The sequence below is a fragment of the Myotis nattereri genome (genome assembly GCF_964212035.1).
Source record: "Myotis nattereri genome assembly, chromosome: 1".
NCBI classification, from domain to species: domain Eukaryota; kingdom Metazoa; phylum Chordata; class Mammalia; order Chiroptera; family Vespertilionidae; genus Myotis; species Myotis nattereri.
In genome coordinates this window covers 187,823,216-187,839,768 of record NC_138075.1, presented here as the reverse complement: position 1 = coordinate 187,839,768, position 16,553 = coordinate 187,823,216, and positions in this window count along the sequence as shown.

The window sequence follows — 16,553 nt, the reverse complement described above, 5'->3', positions numbered from 1 at the left end:
GATATCTGGGAAAAATTATTTCAAATTCCAGATTTGGAATAAGGAAAATAACAAATAGGAACCGCCTAAAGTTAATCTCTCCCTCTCTCTCTCTCTTTCTCTCTCTCTTTCACACACACACACACACACACACACACACACACACACACCAACATCCATTCCACTCTGAGTTTGAAGGTGGCAAGTGGTTTACGTCAAAACATATTCTACATCATTTTCCCTATGTGAAATAGCAAGTAATTTGCTTGGATAAGAGTCTTATGACTAGTACAGGGTGTTCAGAATTCCAGAGAAAAAACATAATCCTTTATGGAATAATTGGAAACAACTGTAGTAAAACAGATGACATATGAGGTGAGATGAAAGCCTTGGTAGGATCTAGGCAGAGTGTGGCCAATGAGTAGAGGAATGAGAAACATTCCAGTGTGTATGGATCACAGAGAAAGTTGTGGGAAGTAGGTTATTGAAGAAAGTTAGATTGAAATATGAGACAATAGGTAGTGTAGAATGGTTTCAATTTTAATTTATAGGCAAATGTTATTTACCCAAATTTTAAAGAAGCAAAATCAGAAGATCAAATTTTTTCTTTAGCAAATAATTCTGGCAGCTAAACATACAAAAGCAAGAGCTTAAAAGAAGAGAAACTGATTAAAAATGTGTATTGATAAGTTAAACATGAGACTATTATAGCCTGAAACATGGATTAAAATTAGTAAATATGAGTTATATATATAAAAGCCTAAGTGACCAAATGACCAGTCAACTGGTCTCTGTGATGTGCATTGATCACCAGCGGACAGACGCTCAATGTACAGGATCAGGCTCCCTCCTGTCTCAATTGGACCTGTGGGGATCAGGCCCAAAACGGCTATCTGATATCCCCCGAGGGGTTCCGGATTGCAAGAGGGCATAGACAGGCTGAGGGACCCCACTGGTGCACAAATCTGTGCACTGGGCCTCTAGTCCTATATAATAAAAGCCTAATGTGCTAAGTGTCCACTCATCCGGTCATCTGTTCAGCCAATCAAAGTGTAATATGCTAACGATATGGTAAGGCTGCTCATGCACTGACCCCCAGAGGGCAGATAGTTGACCAGTCATCCATCGCTATGATGTGTACTGACCACCAGGAGGCAGATGCTCCAACTGGTAGGTTAGCTTGCTGCTGGGATCTGGCCCATTCAGACTGAGTGAAATAGGCCGGACATGCCCTGGAGCCCTCCTGTGGACCCTCCCCAGCTGGCCAACCTCCTGTTCCCCTACCCGGCCCTGATCATGCACTGGTGGGGTCCCTCAGCCTTGCTTGCACCCTCTCGCAATCCAGGACCCCTCGGGGGATGTCGGAGAGCCGATTTTGGACCGATCCCTCAGGCCAGGCCAAGGGACACCACTGGTGCATGAATTCGTGCACTGGACCTCTATTATACATATAAAGTATGTTTTATACTGAATAGAAATATGAGGTTGATATTATAACTATAAGAGTAGATTTCTTCACATCTTTAATGTGTAGTTTTTCATTATTTGTTGCTGGAATTCTCACAACAGCCTCCTCTTTGTCTGTCTTTCCACTCTTGTCCCTATGCAATTCAATCCAGAGACTGCATCTTGAGGGCTTTGTGAAAAAGAGAATCTGATCATATCTCTGCCCTTTTACTCACTTTTCCCCTTGTCATTGGCTCCTGAATACTTTCATTAGATTCTTCAAAATTCTTATAATTAATTATCTCTAATTTACTTCTCCAGCATCATCTGCCTCTTTATTCAGCCTCTTCCTGATAGACTAAACTTGGACTTCTTGGGAATTGTCATTATTATTTTTCTGGCATTACCTTTTGTGTCTTCCTTTATTCCCACTCCATCTGCTATTAGTACACAGCATTCAGGTCCCACTTAATTATCAATTATATGAAATATTTTCTATAATCCCTGCGGGATATTGTTTAGCATTGTGATCTTCCCTATTATACTACTCTTCACACAATTTTTATTACTTATAGTCTATCTTTCCAAGTAGAATGTTAGGCATTTATGCATAGAAATTGTGTTTTCACTATTTCTCTCTTATCCAGCACTTATCTCTGGACTATGCTAGTCACTCTAAGAATGTTCTTTGAATGAATGATTGACACTTTCTTATATATTCAACAGTAAAGAACTTAATTTAACTGACCCTATTTCCAAAGTCTCCCAAGTATAATTATTTATTTGGTAATGATAATGACATTCAGATTCTTGAAATAGTATAAAATGTATGATTTTCTAATTGTCACTTGACCCAGATTCCCACATCTCTCACCGTGTGGTCAGAAATTCGGAATGAAGAACACAGAATCATTGCTACTGAAAGTGCAAAATAATCAAAGTAGAAAAAACATGAGCAGTTTTGGCTTAGCAGGTTTGTGGTGGAGGCCTCCAACAAATTCAAAATGTGGCAAGGGTGGGCGAGGGAATTCAAAATCCTAATAGGTTCGAATAAACCATATTTATGCTTTTCATTAACTCGGATAATGTAGTGGGTCTTTCAGAAGGGGAAAAAGCAAAAAGAGAAAAAAATACATGAAACCATAAAAATTTTAGAAGAATATATAGGCAGCAAAATATCAGACAGGTCATAGCAATATCTTTGCCAATACAGCTCCTATGACAATGAAAACTAAGAAGAAAACAAACAAAATAAAAAGCTTCTGCACAGCAAAAGAAACCATCAACAAAACAACAAGAAAGCCCAGTGCATGGAAGAACATATTTGCCAATGTCATACCCTATAAGGGCCAATCTCCAAAATTTATATGGAACTCATATATGTTAACAAAAGGAAGATAAACAATCCAATCATATAATAGGCAAAGGACTTAAATAGACACTTTTTGAAAGAGGACATATAGAAGGCCAGGAGATATATGAAAACATGCTCAAAGTCACCAATCATCCAAGAGATGCAAATCAAAACAATGAGATACCATCTCACACCTGTCAGGATGGCTATCATCAACAAATCCACAAACGACAAGTGCTGGCAAGGATGTGGAGAAAAAGGAACCCTCATGCACTGCTGGTGGGAATGCAGACTGGTGCAACCACTGTGGAAAACAGTATGGCGTTTCCTCAAAAAATTAAAATGGAACTCCCATTTGAACCAGTAATACCACTTCTAGGATTATATCCCAAGAAATCAACAACACCAATAAGAAAGGACATATGCACCACTATGTTCATTTTATAATAGCTAAGATTTGGAAACAGCCTAAGTGCCCATCAGCAGATGAGTGAATTTAAAAATGGTGGTACATCTACATGATGGAATACTACGCTGCTTTAAAAAAGAAAGAACTCTTATCATTTGCAACAGCATGGATGGATCTGGAGAGCATTATGCCAAGTGAAATAAGTCAGTTGGAGAAAGATAAATATCACATGATTTCACTCATTTGTGGAATATTATGAACAACATAAACTGATGGACAAAGATAGATCCAGAGACAGAGAAGCATCGAACAGACCATCAAACTTCAGAAGAGAAGGTGGGGGGTGGTGGATGGGGGGAAGTAAAAGCTCAACCAAAGGATTTGTATGCATGCATATAAGCATAACCAGTGGACACAGACACTAGGAGGGGTGAGGGCATGTTCTGAGGGTTGGGGTGGCCAGCAAGAGGTCAATGCGGGAAAAAGGAGACATATGTAATACTTTAAACAATAAAGAATTTTAAAAAAGAAAATTTTCTTATGACCCCCTGTACCATATATGCTTGCACGATATTTATGTTAATAAAATTTAAGAAAAATTATTTTTAAAAAAGTGATTGTCTTAGCCCTGGCCAGTGTGGCGCAGTTGGTTGAGGGTCGTACTGTGCTCTGAAAGGTTGCTATTAGATTCCCGGTGAGAACACAGGTCCCTGCACAAGAGGCAACTGATCAATGTTTCTCTCTCACATCAATATTTTTCTCTCTCCCTGTCCATCTTCTTTCTTTGAAATTAATAAAAACACATTTAAAAAATAAATATGAATAAATAAAAATAAAAAATACAAATAAAGTGATTGGCTTGAAAATACAGTATATGCACACACATTATTTATTCAGACTTTTATCTCTAATATCACCTCAGTACATTCTGAATCATAAACATTTATTTAAGCACTAAAGAATTAAGTATGCATTTGTTTATTCCGTAAAGCTTCAAAATTAACGAATGCAAATGTAAGCAGTGATTTCAACTCCTTAGTCAATCAACCCTACCATACACACAGAAATGCCTTTCCCTAGAATATTCAGTCTAGATTCTACAATTTAGCAAGCTTTTCCCTCATTTCTAGATTTTACAAGTAAATTGTGAGATCTTTGAGAGTATGGCCACTATTGCCTTTGGTTCATGTTAGGAGCTTAACAATATTTGTATGTGAGTTAAAAATATTTGCCAAAAAAATTGGAAAGCTGTCATAAAGTATGGAAATAGATGTGCTCACCCTTAATTTTGTCTGTAATGGAGAAATACAGTTTTCAAAAAATATAGACTTTTAACTTGATTATCAACCCTTCAACAAGATTTTAGGCCTTTAAAACAGATGATTTATAAGCCCTTAGTGAAGCAATGTAATCATTAAAAACTGTGAGTTATAGGTTCCTATCTGAGACAGACTCATATTTCTCCATTGTCAAAGACTCCTTCAGTTAGTATGGCAAAACAGTTTAATTTTTAAATAAGAAAACTGAAGAGAAACAAATGGCAACAATTTCCCCAATGGTCTATAGACATTGTGCTAAAAATATGTAACTCCTCAATCTACATTTGTGCTTTGATGAACATATTTAGTGAAATTTCTAATGCATTTATTGAAGAAAAAAATTATAGTAAAATTGATATGTAGGATAAATGGACAGAGCCACTGCCCAGAGGATTTGTAGGGCAGTTAAACTACTCTTTACAATACTATAATGGTGGATACATACATTATAAATTTGTCCAAAAATCACAGAATATACAATGCCAAGAGTGAACCATATTATAAACTATGGACTTTACATCATAATAATAACTCAATATAGTTTCATCAATTGTAACAAATATACTTCTCTTCTGGGGAATGTTGACAACAAGGAGGCAGGGCATATATGGGAAATCTCTACTTAATTTTGCTGTGGACCTAACACTCTTCTAAAAAATGAAGCCTATGACAAAAAAAGAAAGAAGAATGGGTATGTGATTGCTGATGGAACTCCTCAATGCTTTAATTTGGGGTCTCTAACTTCCTGGAGTATCCCATACTAGTGTACTCAGGGTTGAAACTAACCTTATAATTAAAGCATTTCTGTAATATAGGGTGTCCCACAAATATAGACACACTGAATCATTATTAACTCCAATGGGATAATCTGAAAAGAAAGAAATATCAATTGAGCTCTCAGAAACAAGTTTGTATACATTTTTTGGGGGGAACACACTCCCTGTGTTTGTGAGGTTAAAAGATCATTATATATTACTAGAGGCCCAATGCACAAAATTTGTGCAAGGGGCTTGGCCCTCACAGCCCCAACGTTGTCTGGAAGGTCGTCTGGAATGACATCCAGAAGGTCATTTGGCTGTCTGGTCTAATTAGCATATTATGCCTTTATTATTAGAGAATATTTAATCATTTCACTTATAAAAGACAAATTCCTCTCAATATTTATACCAACTAATCTTCCAAAGCACTAGGAAAATTAGGACTTCATGCTACCAAGGAAAAACATAGCTTACCTAGTACTTCATTCAGACACTGATCCCACTTCTTCTGGGAACAATTGCAGGCAACGTCAAAATAGAGCACATAGACCATATTTTTTACCCTCTCCAGGAATGTCATTTGGTCACTTTATTCTGAAAAGACAACAGGTACTTGGGATGGAGGGAATGGCAGTCCTCCACTATTCTTTTCAATTTTATAGCCAGGAGAGACATGGAGACTGTACACAAAAGGTATTTTAAGTAGTTCAGCCAGCAGCTCACCACATGCTCCAACGGCATCTGCAAGAACGACATCAAACCTTGATTCCTGTAGTTTTCTCATAAGTTTCTTATTAAAAACAGAATCTTTACAGTGTTTTTCAACAAAGTCAGAACCTTCTCAAACATTTCTTGCATTAGTAAAAAATGTGTCCAAAACGTATCTTTTGGCAGATCTTATGTCCATTTATTGATCAACTGCATGAAAAAAGAAACCATATCATCTTTTGTTAAAGATGTAGGAAAAACCTCAAATTGAATAGCAGATGGCTTATTGAGATCAACAAGAATTGAAGCTGAAGATGTCAGAACAGTCACTTCATGACCTCTCTGGACAAGTGCATCCAGGATGGTCTTCATGTTGATCCAGTGGCTGTATTCTGTGGGCCACACCAGCACCTTTCCACAACTCCCAGGGCTGAAGTGACCACTCATCTGTAGCAACAGCAGAACTGAAATCACTTCATAGGCATCCTGGTGGGAACATGATTCTTTTATCTTTTTTTAAAATTTAACTTTATTGTTTAAAGTATTACAAATAGTAGTGCCTATGTCTCCTTTTTCCCCCCCCATTGATCTCCTCCCAGCCTCCCCTACAGCCTGGCACATGCCCCTACCCCCACCCCTAGTGTCTTCCGTCCATTGGTTATGCCTATATGCATGCATACAAGTTGATCTCTTACCTTCACCCACCCTCCCCTGCCTTCCAGCTGTAGTTTGACAGTCTGTTCGATGCTTCTTTGCCTCTGTATCTATTTTTGTTCATCAGTGTATAATATCCTTTATATTCCACAAATGAATAAGATCATGTGTATTTATCTTTCACTTATTGGCTTATTTCACTTAGCATAATGCTCTCTAGTTCCATCCATGCTGTTGAAAATGGTAAGAATTCCTTCTTTTTTTACAGCGGCATAGTATTCCATTGTGTAGATGTACCACAGTTTTCTAATCCAATCATCTGCTGATGGGCATTTAGGCTGTTTCCAAATCTTAGCTATGGTAAGTTGTGCTGCTATGATCATAGGGATGCATAGAACCTTTCTCATTGGTTTTTCTGCGTTAAATGGCAGTTCCATTTTTAATTTTTTTGAGGAAACACCATACTGTTTTCCACAGCATTCCTTTTTCTCCGCATCCTCTCGAGCACTTGCTGTTTGTTGATTTGTTGATGATAGCCATTCTGGCAGGTGTCAGATGATACCTCATTGTTGTTATGATTTGCATCTCTCAGATGATTAGTGACTTTGAGCATGTTTTCATATGTCTCTTCGCTTTCTGTATGTCCTTTTCTTTTCCAATGGCTGATCCCTTTTACCATGGCTCATGCTTATGTACAAAGAGAAATCGGTCAGGAAGCTAAAATATAAATCCTCCACCTGAAAGTAAAAACTGTCATAGCATTTGGAGCACAAATGGAAAAAGCAAAAGGTAGATGAATAAGTAGGCAATGATGGTGACACAAAGACATGTCATACTGTTCTTGTCATAGTTATTATATTCCACATGAAGATACACACACAATATTTATTGATTGATAGATAGATTGATTGAAACTAGCTTATGTTTAATTGTGATATTTTAAAATTGGACAAGTGCCCTAGCTGGTTTGTCTCTGTGGATAGAGCATTAGCCTGTGGACTAAAGGTATCAAGTTTACTTCAGGTCAAAGGCACATGCCTGGGTTATAGACTCCATCCCCAGTAAGGGATGTGTAGGAGGCTGCCGATCAATGTTGTCTCTATCTCTCTCTTTCCCTTCCTCTCTGAAATAAATGAAAATATATTTCAAAATTTAAAATTGGACACCTTTTTGACACCTGCTCCTTCCCCCATTTTTAGTTTCTTTAAAGTTGCAAGAAAAGAGTAACCAATCACAGGTTTATGGATTTAATAAATTTACCCCTTTGGTTCTTATTTGCAGCACCCAATATTCCTTTGAAACCCCAGACAGATTCGATGGTGGCCAACAGTAAGTTGTAGACCAATAAGTTTCAGCTGAGCATTCTGTATTGCAGTAGCACTCATCCCAAATTGGTACCTCTTATAGTTGGGCAACTTCAAATGTACCAGTTGAAAAAGCCTTTTCCCTTCAAGGGGAAGAAAAATCACTCCACAAAACCCTGCAGATATGGCCATGTGGTCTTTCTTCCTGTTCCATGTTTTCAGAATTTATTTTGTGTTATTTTTTTGCAGTGGAGCAAGAGACCAAAACCTAACCTGAGTGACAAGAAACAAGATAGTAATAGCTATAAAGGCAGTGACCAGGAAAAACGGAGGTGCTTCTTTACCTCCCACATCCAATATATGTGCCTCACAGAAAACAACAAAAATAACAGGTCCACAAATTATAACACCTAGAATTGCAGCATCCATTCATCCAAGAGTGGTGGAAGGCAGGAAAGTGAGGTGAGATGGACAATGGCTCAGGGAAAATAAGTATTCAAATCAGTCCATGGGGGTTGGAAAATGCTAGTAAAGAGCTGCAGAGGAGCTTGTGGTCCTTTCAGACTTATAGGCTAAAAATCCACTTAGTGGTGTCAGGAAGATTGCACCTTATGTGCACCAGAGACAAAAAATCCAATTCCTTAGAAGGGAAGATGCAGATGGCCCTTGGTCGAATGGGTCCTGCCTTCCTTGGTGGGGGAGATGAACAAGGAAAGAGCTGCAAAGCCTCCTAACCCACTCATCCCCTCTGGATGGCAGGTAGCTCCGTGTCCTGCAGACGCCTTCAGTTTGGTAGGCGATGGATGTGGTGAAGGGAACTTCTCTGCAGAGGCTGAGCCACTCGGGGAAGACTGCAGGCAGCCACTGCTAATGTGCCACGAGGCCCCATAACATGCTGGACTGTTAAAGAGTCTAACTCTTGGGCTGCTGACAGACAGCAGTATCTTCACAGCTTTCTGGGATCGCCTGTCCAAAGAATTTTAGGCTCTCGGCATCTCTTAGTTCCAAACGTTTCAAAGGGATGTGTAGGGCATGAGGCACACAACACATTCCCACCCGCACTTGTGGCCTCTAGGGGTGGGGTGACCCAAAATCTGGGAATTGCTTATTGTGGTTTATTCAGTGATAGACACTTTCTCTCCTGTGCTCAGCAACTACAGGAAGGGGCGCTTGAGGTGGCTGAGAAGCCAGGGAAGGCTTTGCTCCAAGGTTTGCAAGTCTGAAGGTATCCAAGGGCAACAGGGTGCCACTGTCCGAGAGGCCCAGCCCTGCAGCGATCTTCAACACTTTCGGCCTCTGCAGGCAGCCAGGACTCCAGTTACAAGCCAGCACCCTGCCATCCACGCAGCTGGAGGGAGCAGAGCGAAGACCCAGCCATGGCAAGGCCCAGCGTCATAGTGGTAGATTGCGTTTTGGCCCTTGAAACATGTGACGCTGGCCAACAGGAGAGGCTGGTGGGCCAGCACCAGCCCTGAGGGAGGCATCTTGACCAGGTAGCAAATGGGAATGTTGTCTGAGCAACAGGCAGCTGGCCAGGGAGCAACCTGGGTCTAGAGGGTTTGGCTGACGTCAGGGGGGAGCATGGGGCAGGAGCTCCAGGCAGAACAGATCAGGCACAGGAACAGGTACTGGGAGGTGCCCCTCCCCCCAATCCCTACTCACCCTCCTATTAAGACCCTGGCCTGGAGGACTCATGCAGAGTCACTCAGTGCCTAGGGGACCAATTAGCTGCTTCCTACTGCGTCGTAGTCCACAATGCCAAGGCAGCCTGCACAGGCTGCTGCCAGGCCCTGAACAATGGGCAGTGGAGCCCACTCCAGCCAAGGACTAGCAAGGACACCATTGTCGGCTGCAGCTGTGGGTGCTCGCCCAGCTCAGAAGCACTACAGCCTGCTGAGCGCTGAGTCTCACCTCGGGACCTGGAGGCTTGGGTGCCAAGTGGCCCAGGAAGTAGCTGCTCTGGCCTTCTGCTGCACTGGAAGGCCGCTGCCAGCTTCTGTGTCCAGGGACTCAAAGCCTCCTCCCCCACGGGCAGCTTGGGCCCTCTAGGTGAGTACTTTCTGGCAGCCAAGGCAGCCTCTTCCCTCATAGATTCCTATGCTTGGTAAATATTCCGTGGGTAACAATTTACTGACTCAGTTTACCTTTACCTGAAATCAGGACCTTTGCCATCCTTGATATGTTATTGGCCATTTCTACTTCTGTGAAGTGCCTGTTCATGTCCTCCATGTATTTCCATCCCGGAATGTTTGTCTTTTTTTGTTTGTGTTTTGTAAGGTTTCTCACTCTACAATGATTACCAACCTTTATCAGTTATACGTGTTACCGAGTAGATCTGAGGAAAATTAAGCTTATATGTATGATTTAACATTATTACCTACAATGACAATGTGTTATTTCTGTTTTTCCTTTGAAATGATTTCAAATATCTAGAGGAGTTCTATGGAAATTCAGTGAGAAATGTGCCCTGTAATTCCCCCGTCAATAATGTTTTCATTTGTTTCTAAAATGAATTCATGCCTTAGGCTGGACAATATTTACTATGAGACTCTGATGATGGTCTTCTTGACCAATAAAGTCCAGAATGATTTTCTCATCTGGACCCCTGCAATCCTGGTGTACATGTTTTAGGACAGCCTTGAGAATCCTTGTGACTTGATTTTCCTATTTCCATAAAATTTTCATGATTTTTGTTCTCTTTGGGTTGCTATTGATAATGGTCAGTCATAGTGTGCCTAGATTGAAAAGAAGGAAATGATTTTATTTTTCATTTTGTCATGCTGAAGGTTGTAATGCTTTTATATAAGGTTAATGAGAGGGATGGAACAACAGACTTGTGAGGAGAGAAAGAAGTAATGAGACATGTTGGTCTAGTATGAGTTATCCTATATAATAAAAGGCTAATATGCAAATAGATCAAAAGGGCGTTGGCCACTGTGGGATGGAGTAGCAGGTTAGTGGGGGCACCAGACGAAGGCGGGGTGCTGGTTGCTGTCATCGGGGCAAGCCTTTGGTGGTTGTTGGGGGCCAGATGTAAGCTGGCAAGGTCCTTGCACCTGCAGGGGCTAGCAAGGCTGGGACCCTTACCCACACAGTTTTCCCAGACTTGTTTGAATGGCGATTATCAGTAGAATGGGAGTAACATTTGTAGAATAAGAAGAGCCTTTCATAGCTTGCCAAGAAGTCTATAACTATTTACTAAGATATGCTGTACTGAGAACTTGTCCTTCTGCTGTATCTCTCCCTCAGAGATTAAAAGGAACAAAGAATACATTCCTCTTGACAGACCTCCGATTCAATGTGTTGTGTATAAATAGGATTGTATAGCTAATAAACTCGCTTCAGTTCATCAAGAGAACTGGGGTCCTCCCGACCCCGCTTTCCTGTCTTTCTTTCTTTTCTCAATTCCCACCTCCCTGCCTCAGCCCGGCTCAACCCTGTCAGGCTGGCCCTGACAGATCTGGCGCCCGAACAGGGACTGAGGAACTGGGAAAAAGAAGGTGAGGAACTCCGTCAGGCTTGGAGAGACGACGTAAGGATCTCCTCCGGATAAAGAGTGCACTCATTAAGGTAACGGAGGAGCAATTTTTTGATAATCGGGAGTAAAGCATGGGGCAATTAGAATCTAGAGAAAATGCCCTTTATGGGCAAATGTTAAAGTTTATGTTCAATAGTAGAGGAACTAAGGTTAATGACAAGCAAGTAGAAAATTTTTTAAAATTCATTCAGAAGGTCTGCATTTCCTTATCAAATTTAATACGGGATTATTTAAATCCCACGCATGACCATAATCAACCGTCTCTTAAGCCAGAACAAAAAAAAAAGCAGTGTAATAGCACAAAACAGGTGTCTAAAAAAGACAGTATATTAAAAAGAAATAATGTAACTTTTAAAGACAATTTAACTCCTCAAGATAAGGAGGATTTTAAGGAAGCTGCTGCTCTTTGTCATAATAATAATACAGATATTGTTCAGGCAAGAAAGGAGGAAGAATATTTTTCTGCTGAAACTGAAGAGGGCAATGATATAAAGGATGTGTTGAAATCCTTTTTAGAATTATTAAAGCTTCTTGGCAAGAAAAAGAGAAGCCGCGGGGGCCGTTCCCGCCGCTCTCCGCTGCCTTGTGCAGCACCAGTTCCAAGGAAAAGTCAAACACACAAGTGTTACACTTGTGGAGAAACAGGACACATGGCAAAACAGTGTCCTTCTAATAAAGGGATTAATAAAGGAAATGGCAGAGATCCCAAACAACCTGGACTATGCCCTAAATGTAAAAAAGGAAAACATTGGGCAAATGAGTATAAATCTAAGACAGATATCCAGGGAAATTCTTTGCCTCAACACCAGTCGGGAAACTACCAAAAGGGGCCAGCCCAACCAAGGCAAATAACAGGGGCATTGTCTATTTACCCTCCTGTCCTTATGCCGTCTCAAGGCCAGCAGGCTGCACAGCACCCAGCCCGCCCCAGAGAGCAAAACAGATACAAGAGCTATTCCGAGCAGCCCCCGGAAGTGCCGGGCCGGACCTTGGATCCATAGGATAAGACATTCTGTCTGCCCTGGGTGCTGCCCTTGCCTACTGAAATAAACAAAATATCATTAGATTTAAAACCTCCCACATAGAAAAAAAATAATGATTTCCTTCCATTTCTGATACAGCTATAGCAAATGCCACCGAATCTGAAATTTAAAAATAAGTCTGGAATTTCTGTACACGTGTAAAGAGAAAACTAGCTTGGAACTAAGGCGCGCATCGTCCAATTTTGGACATTTAAATAGAGTTTTGAGCTGAAATCTCTTTACAAATATACAAAATAAAACCCAAGACTAATTATTTCCTAATAAAAATAGCAAAATTTAACCCAAAGAAAAAAAAAATACTGGCTAAATTCTAGCAACAGGATTGGCATTCCCATAATAAAAAACAGTTTTTAAATACTAATAAAAAATATTAAAAGGTTAATTTCAAGGCCAAAAAGAAAAGTCAATAAAATTGTCTCTATTAAAAAAATTTGCTAAAAAATATGCCTTAAAATAATAAATTAAATTTAAATCTCAAAAATTATTAAAATATACTAATTATAAAAATCTAAGTAGCCCAGGTAAAAAATGGCTACGCCCTTTAATTAAGGCTGGCTTCCCAAAGCAGTTTCTAATAAAGGAAGGGCTAGCCTCCCTTCCCCCAACAGAGCAGGTAGGCCAAAAATTTCCTGCCAGTGACAACTTTAAAAAAAAGGCTTGCTTCCCAGTTTCCCCTCCTTGATAGAAAAAATGTAACTAATTTGCATTTTAATAATTACCTGTTTTCAATGAATGGCACCCCAAGGCTTAAAAATTTACTAAATTGAATTAAATATTCTAAAATAACAAAATACTAAAATATTAATCTAAATGTCCCTCATAAAAAATCTAAAGAACAAAATTAAATCTATTGATTATGTCAGATATTTTTAAAGTTTATTCTTAAAAATATTACTAATTAAGAAATACTAAATATTTAACTTGCCAGCTAAAAGTCTAAAGTTCTAATTACATAAATTGGAAAAAATCATATAATTATAATAAAATTTCAACATTTATCTAATTAAAAAAAAAAATAAATTCTATAATCCCAACCAAAATTTTTAAATACAAAAAACAGTTTTAATTTAATTAATATCTCTTAATAATTATAAAAAATATATAATCTTTAAATTATATATATACATATATATTTAATAGTCTTTCAAGTTAAATTTCAAAACTATAGTCAAGGAATAACTTTAGAACATTTCATGGGCCCTAAAATGTTTTCAAAAGTTTATTCTCTTTTCTTGAATAATTTTTTAATAAAAACAATTTAATATACTTAAAATCACATAAAAAGCTTTATAAAATAAATATTAATAAATATATATTTTAAATTTTTACCTCTAAAAAAGGGCAAAACAAGTTATCTTATTTAATATTTCTTAAAATACAGCAATAAAATTTTAAAATATAATTTAAAATAACAAAAGCTCATTAATAATTATTAATATTTTACAACAACATATTAACATTTATTCCAAACAAGCTTACAAACTAATTGTTTGGCAAAAATTTAATAGAACATAAAAAAATTTTATCCCTTCCACTGTGTGGAAGGCCCCCTGGAAAGGCATTTAAGCATTCTATATTGACCTCTCTTGCCCTTTTTGCCAAGGGGATCTCTCTTCCAATTGCCCACAGCTGTTACCTAAACTCTCTGTTCATACTAAAGTTAAAGCCTCATAATAGCTAATACCATGGATCTATCTCTTGCCCAATGGCATAAGCTAGGCCCTCTCTAAAAAAAAAATCTGGATTCCCCATGATCAATGCCGAAGCCCCGCCAACAGGCAAGGGGATCCAAAAGCAATTACTAGGCATAAAAACCACAAGGGCATACGCTACCAAGAAAACAAAACTAAACCTCACATCACCCTGCTTGGCCCCGGAGAATGGCTGGTTAGTCAACAACGAATAAAACCCCTCTGGGAGGGGCAACCTAAAACAAGCACAATCGCAAAGGGCCTCAAAGAAAAACTTGAAAATCAACAAAGGTGGGGCAAAAATCCTCACCACCCCAACTATGCAGGGGCTTGAACACTTGCCCCTTCTAAGAAAAATCTCCTGCCCCCATGGCTGCTGTGCTTCCCATGCCCAGCTCAGATCGAAACCCAAATAACAAAAAAAAACTTAAACCAGCAGAAATCAATACCCATATAACAAAAACTTGGCTAACAGCAACTACCCTATATATAAATCTAGCTTAACACCAAAAATGCTCAGGGTCTTCTCAAAAATACAAAATAATCCTTTCCATTAATATTTACAATATAAACTAAAATTATTATTAAAATATTAAATTTAACAATAAAATAATAATCAAATTTTCAAATTAATTAAATTTTACTAATTAATATAAATAATTATTCATAAAATATTAGCCAAAATTTTCATTTCATAAACAAATTGCTTAACATACTATAAACCTAAAGCAATCATATTTTTATACAAAAAATTAAAATAAAAAATTATCAAAACTACACTAAAAAATTTCCTAAAACCTCCTAATATTAAAAAATAAAAAAAAAAATAGTGGAATAATAACCTGTTAAGTAAATGATAACCTGTTAAGTAAATGCCTTAATTGCTTTAATATTTTTACTTGAAAATTAATTTTTTCATTTATAATGCTAATAGCAAGACACCCATGAAAAACACTGTGATGTCAAAATAAGCCAAAAAAAAATCGTTTGGACAAAAATTAAAAAAATCCCAAGTCTAAATTATAAATATAATTCTTTTATTAACCTTTGGTCGAAAATATATTTGTATATTTTCAAAAAACAACTCCAAGACCATGTGGATTCCTGCAACAGAGAGGAATTATCAGGACTACTCCAGCCACAGAATAGCAATGGCCTCATAAAACAACGAGAAAAAAAGCAGTCCAGAAATAAAAATGGTGAAGACGCCTTATCATGCTAGCAGTCAGCAGCTGTGCATCGCTGCAAGTTGCCCAGGACCAAACCAGAGAGGGTCGGACCTGCATTGCCACCATTTGTCCACCATCCAGAACTAAAATATTACTGCTGACATGTACACATAAAAAACTGTCAGACACTGAAACATGAACTTCGCCTAAAAAACAAAGAAGGGGGATCTGTTGGGGGCCAGATGTAAGCTGGCAAGGTCCTTGCACCTGCAGGGGCTAGCAAGGCTGGGACCCTTACCCACACAGTTTTCCCAGACTTGTTTGAATGGCGATTATCAGTAGAATGGGAGTAACATTTGTAGAATAAGAAGAGCCTTTCATAGCTTGCCAAGAAGTCTATAACTATTTACTAAGATATGCTGTACTGAAAACTTGTCCTTCTGCTGTATCTCTCCCTCAGAGATTAAAAGGAACAAAGAATACATTCCTCTTGACAGACCTCCGATTCAATGTGTTGTGTATAAATAGGATTGTATAGCTAATAAACTCGCTTCAATTCATCAAAAGAACTGGGGTCCTCCCGACCCCGCTTTCCTGTCTTTCTTTCTTTTCTCAATTCCCACCTCCCTGCCTCAGCCCGGCTCAACCCTGTCAGGCTGGCCCTGACAGGTGGTTACTGAAAATTCTTTCCTCCCATGTGCTGCAGTCCCGTCCTGTGCTTACACCTGCTTCTGGAGCCTGGCGCTGGCCCAGGTCACTCCACGCTGTCAGCCCTTGGGAGCAGGGTGGTGAGTGGGGCTACTGGCAGAGAGAAGACTGGGGGCTGCAGCTGGAGGGACCAGGCCGGGCATGGAGGATGGGCTGAGACTCGCCCCTGTGCCCACTGCAGCCTCGCAGTCTACAGCTCCTTTCAAGGTGCAGGAATTAGTGCACTGGGCCCCTAGTATGAAATAATCACTATTTCAACTGCCTTCAACAAACACATTGAATTGTTCACTGTGTCTGTAAGTAGCTAAGTGATTCTGTGCCTTGTTTTACAAGACGTGGGCATATATATGTACACATATATTTGGAGAGAATGAAAATTCAGTAAGTCCCTTTAGAGTATGGATTCTACATTATCAAACTTATAATTGGAAGCATATACCCATTATCAAAGACTAAAACAAGAGTGAAAAAAC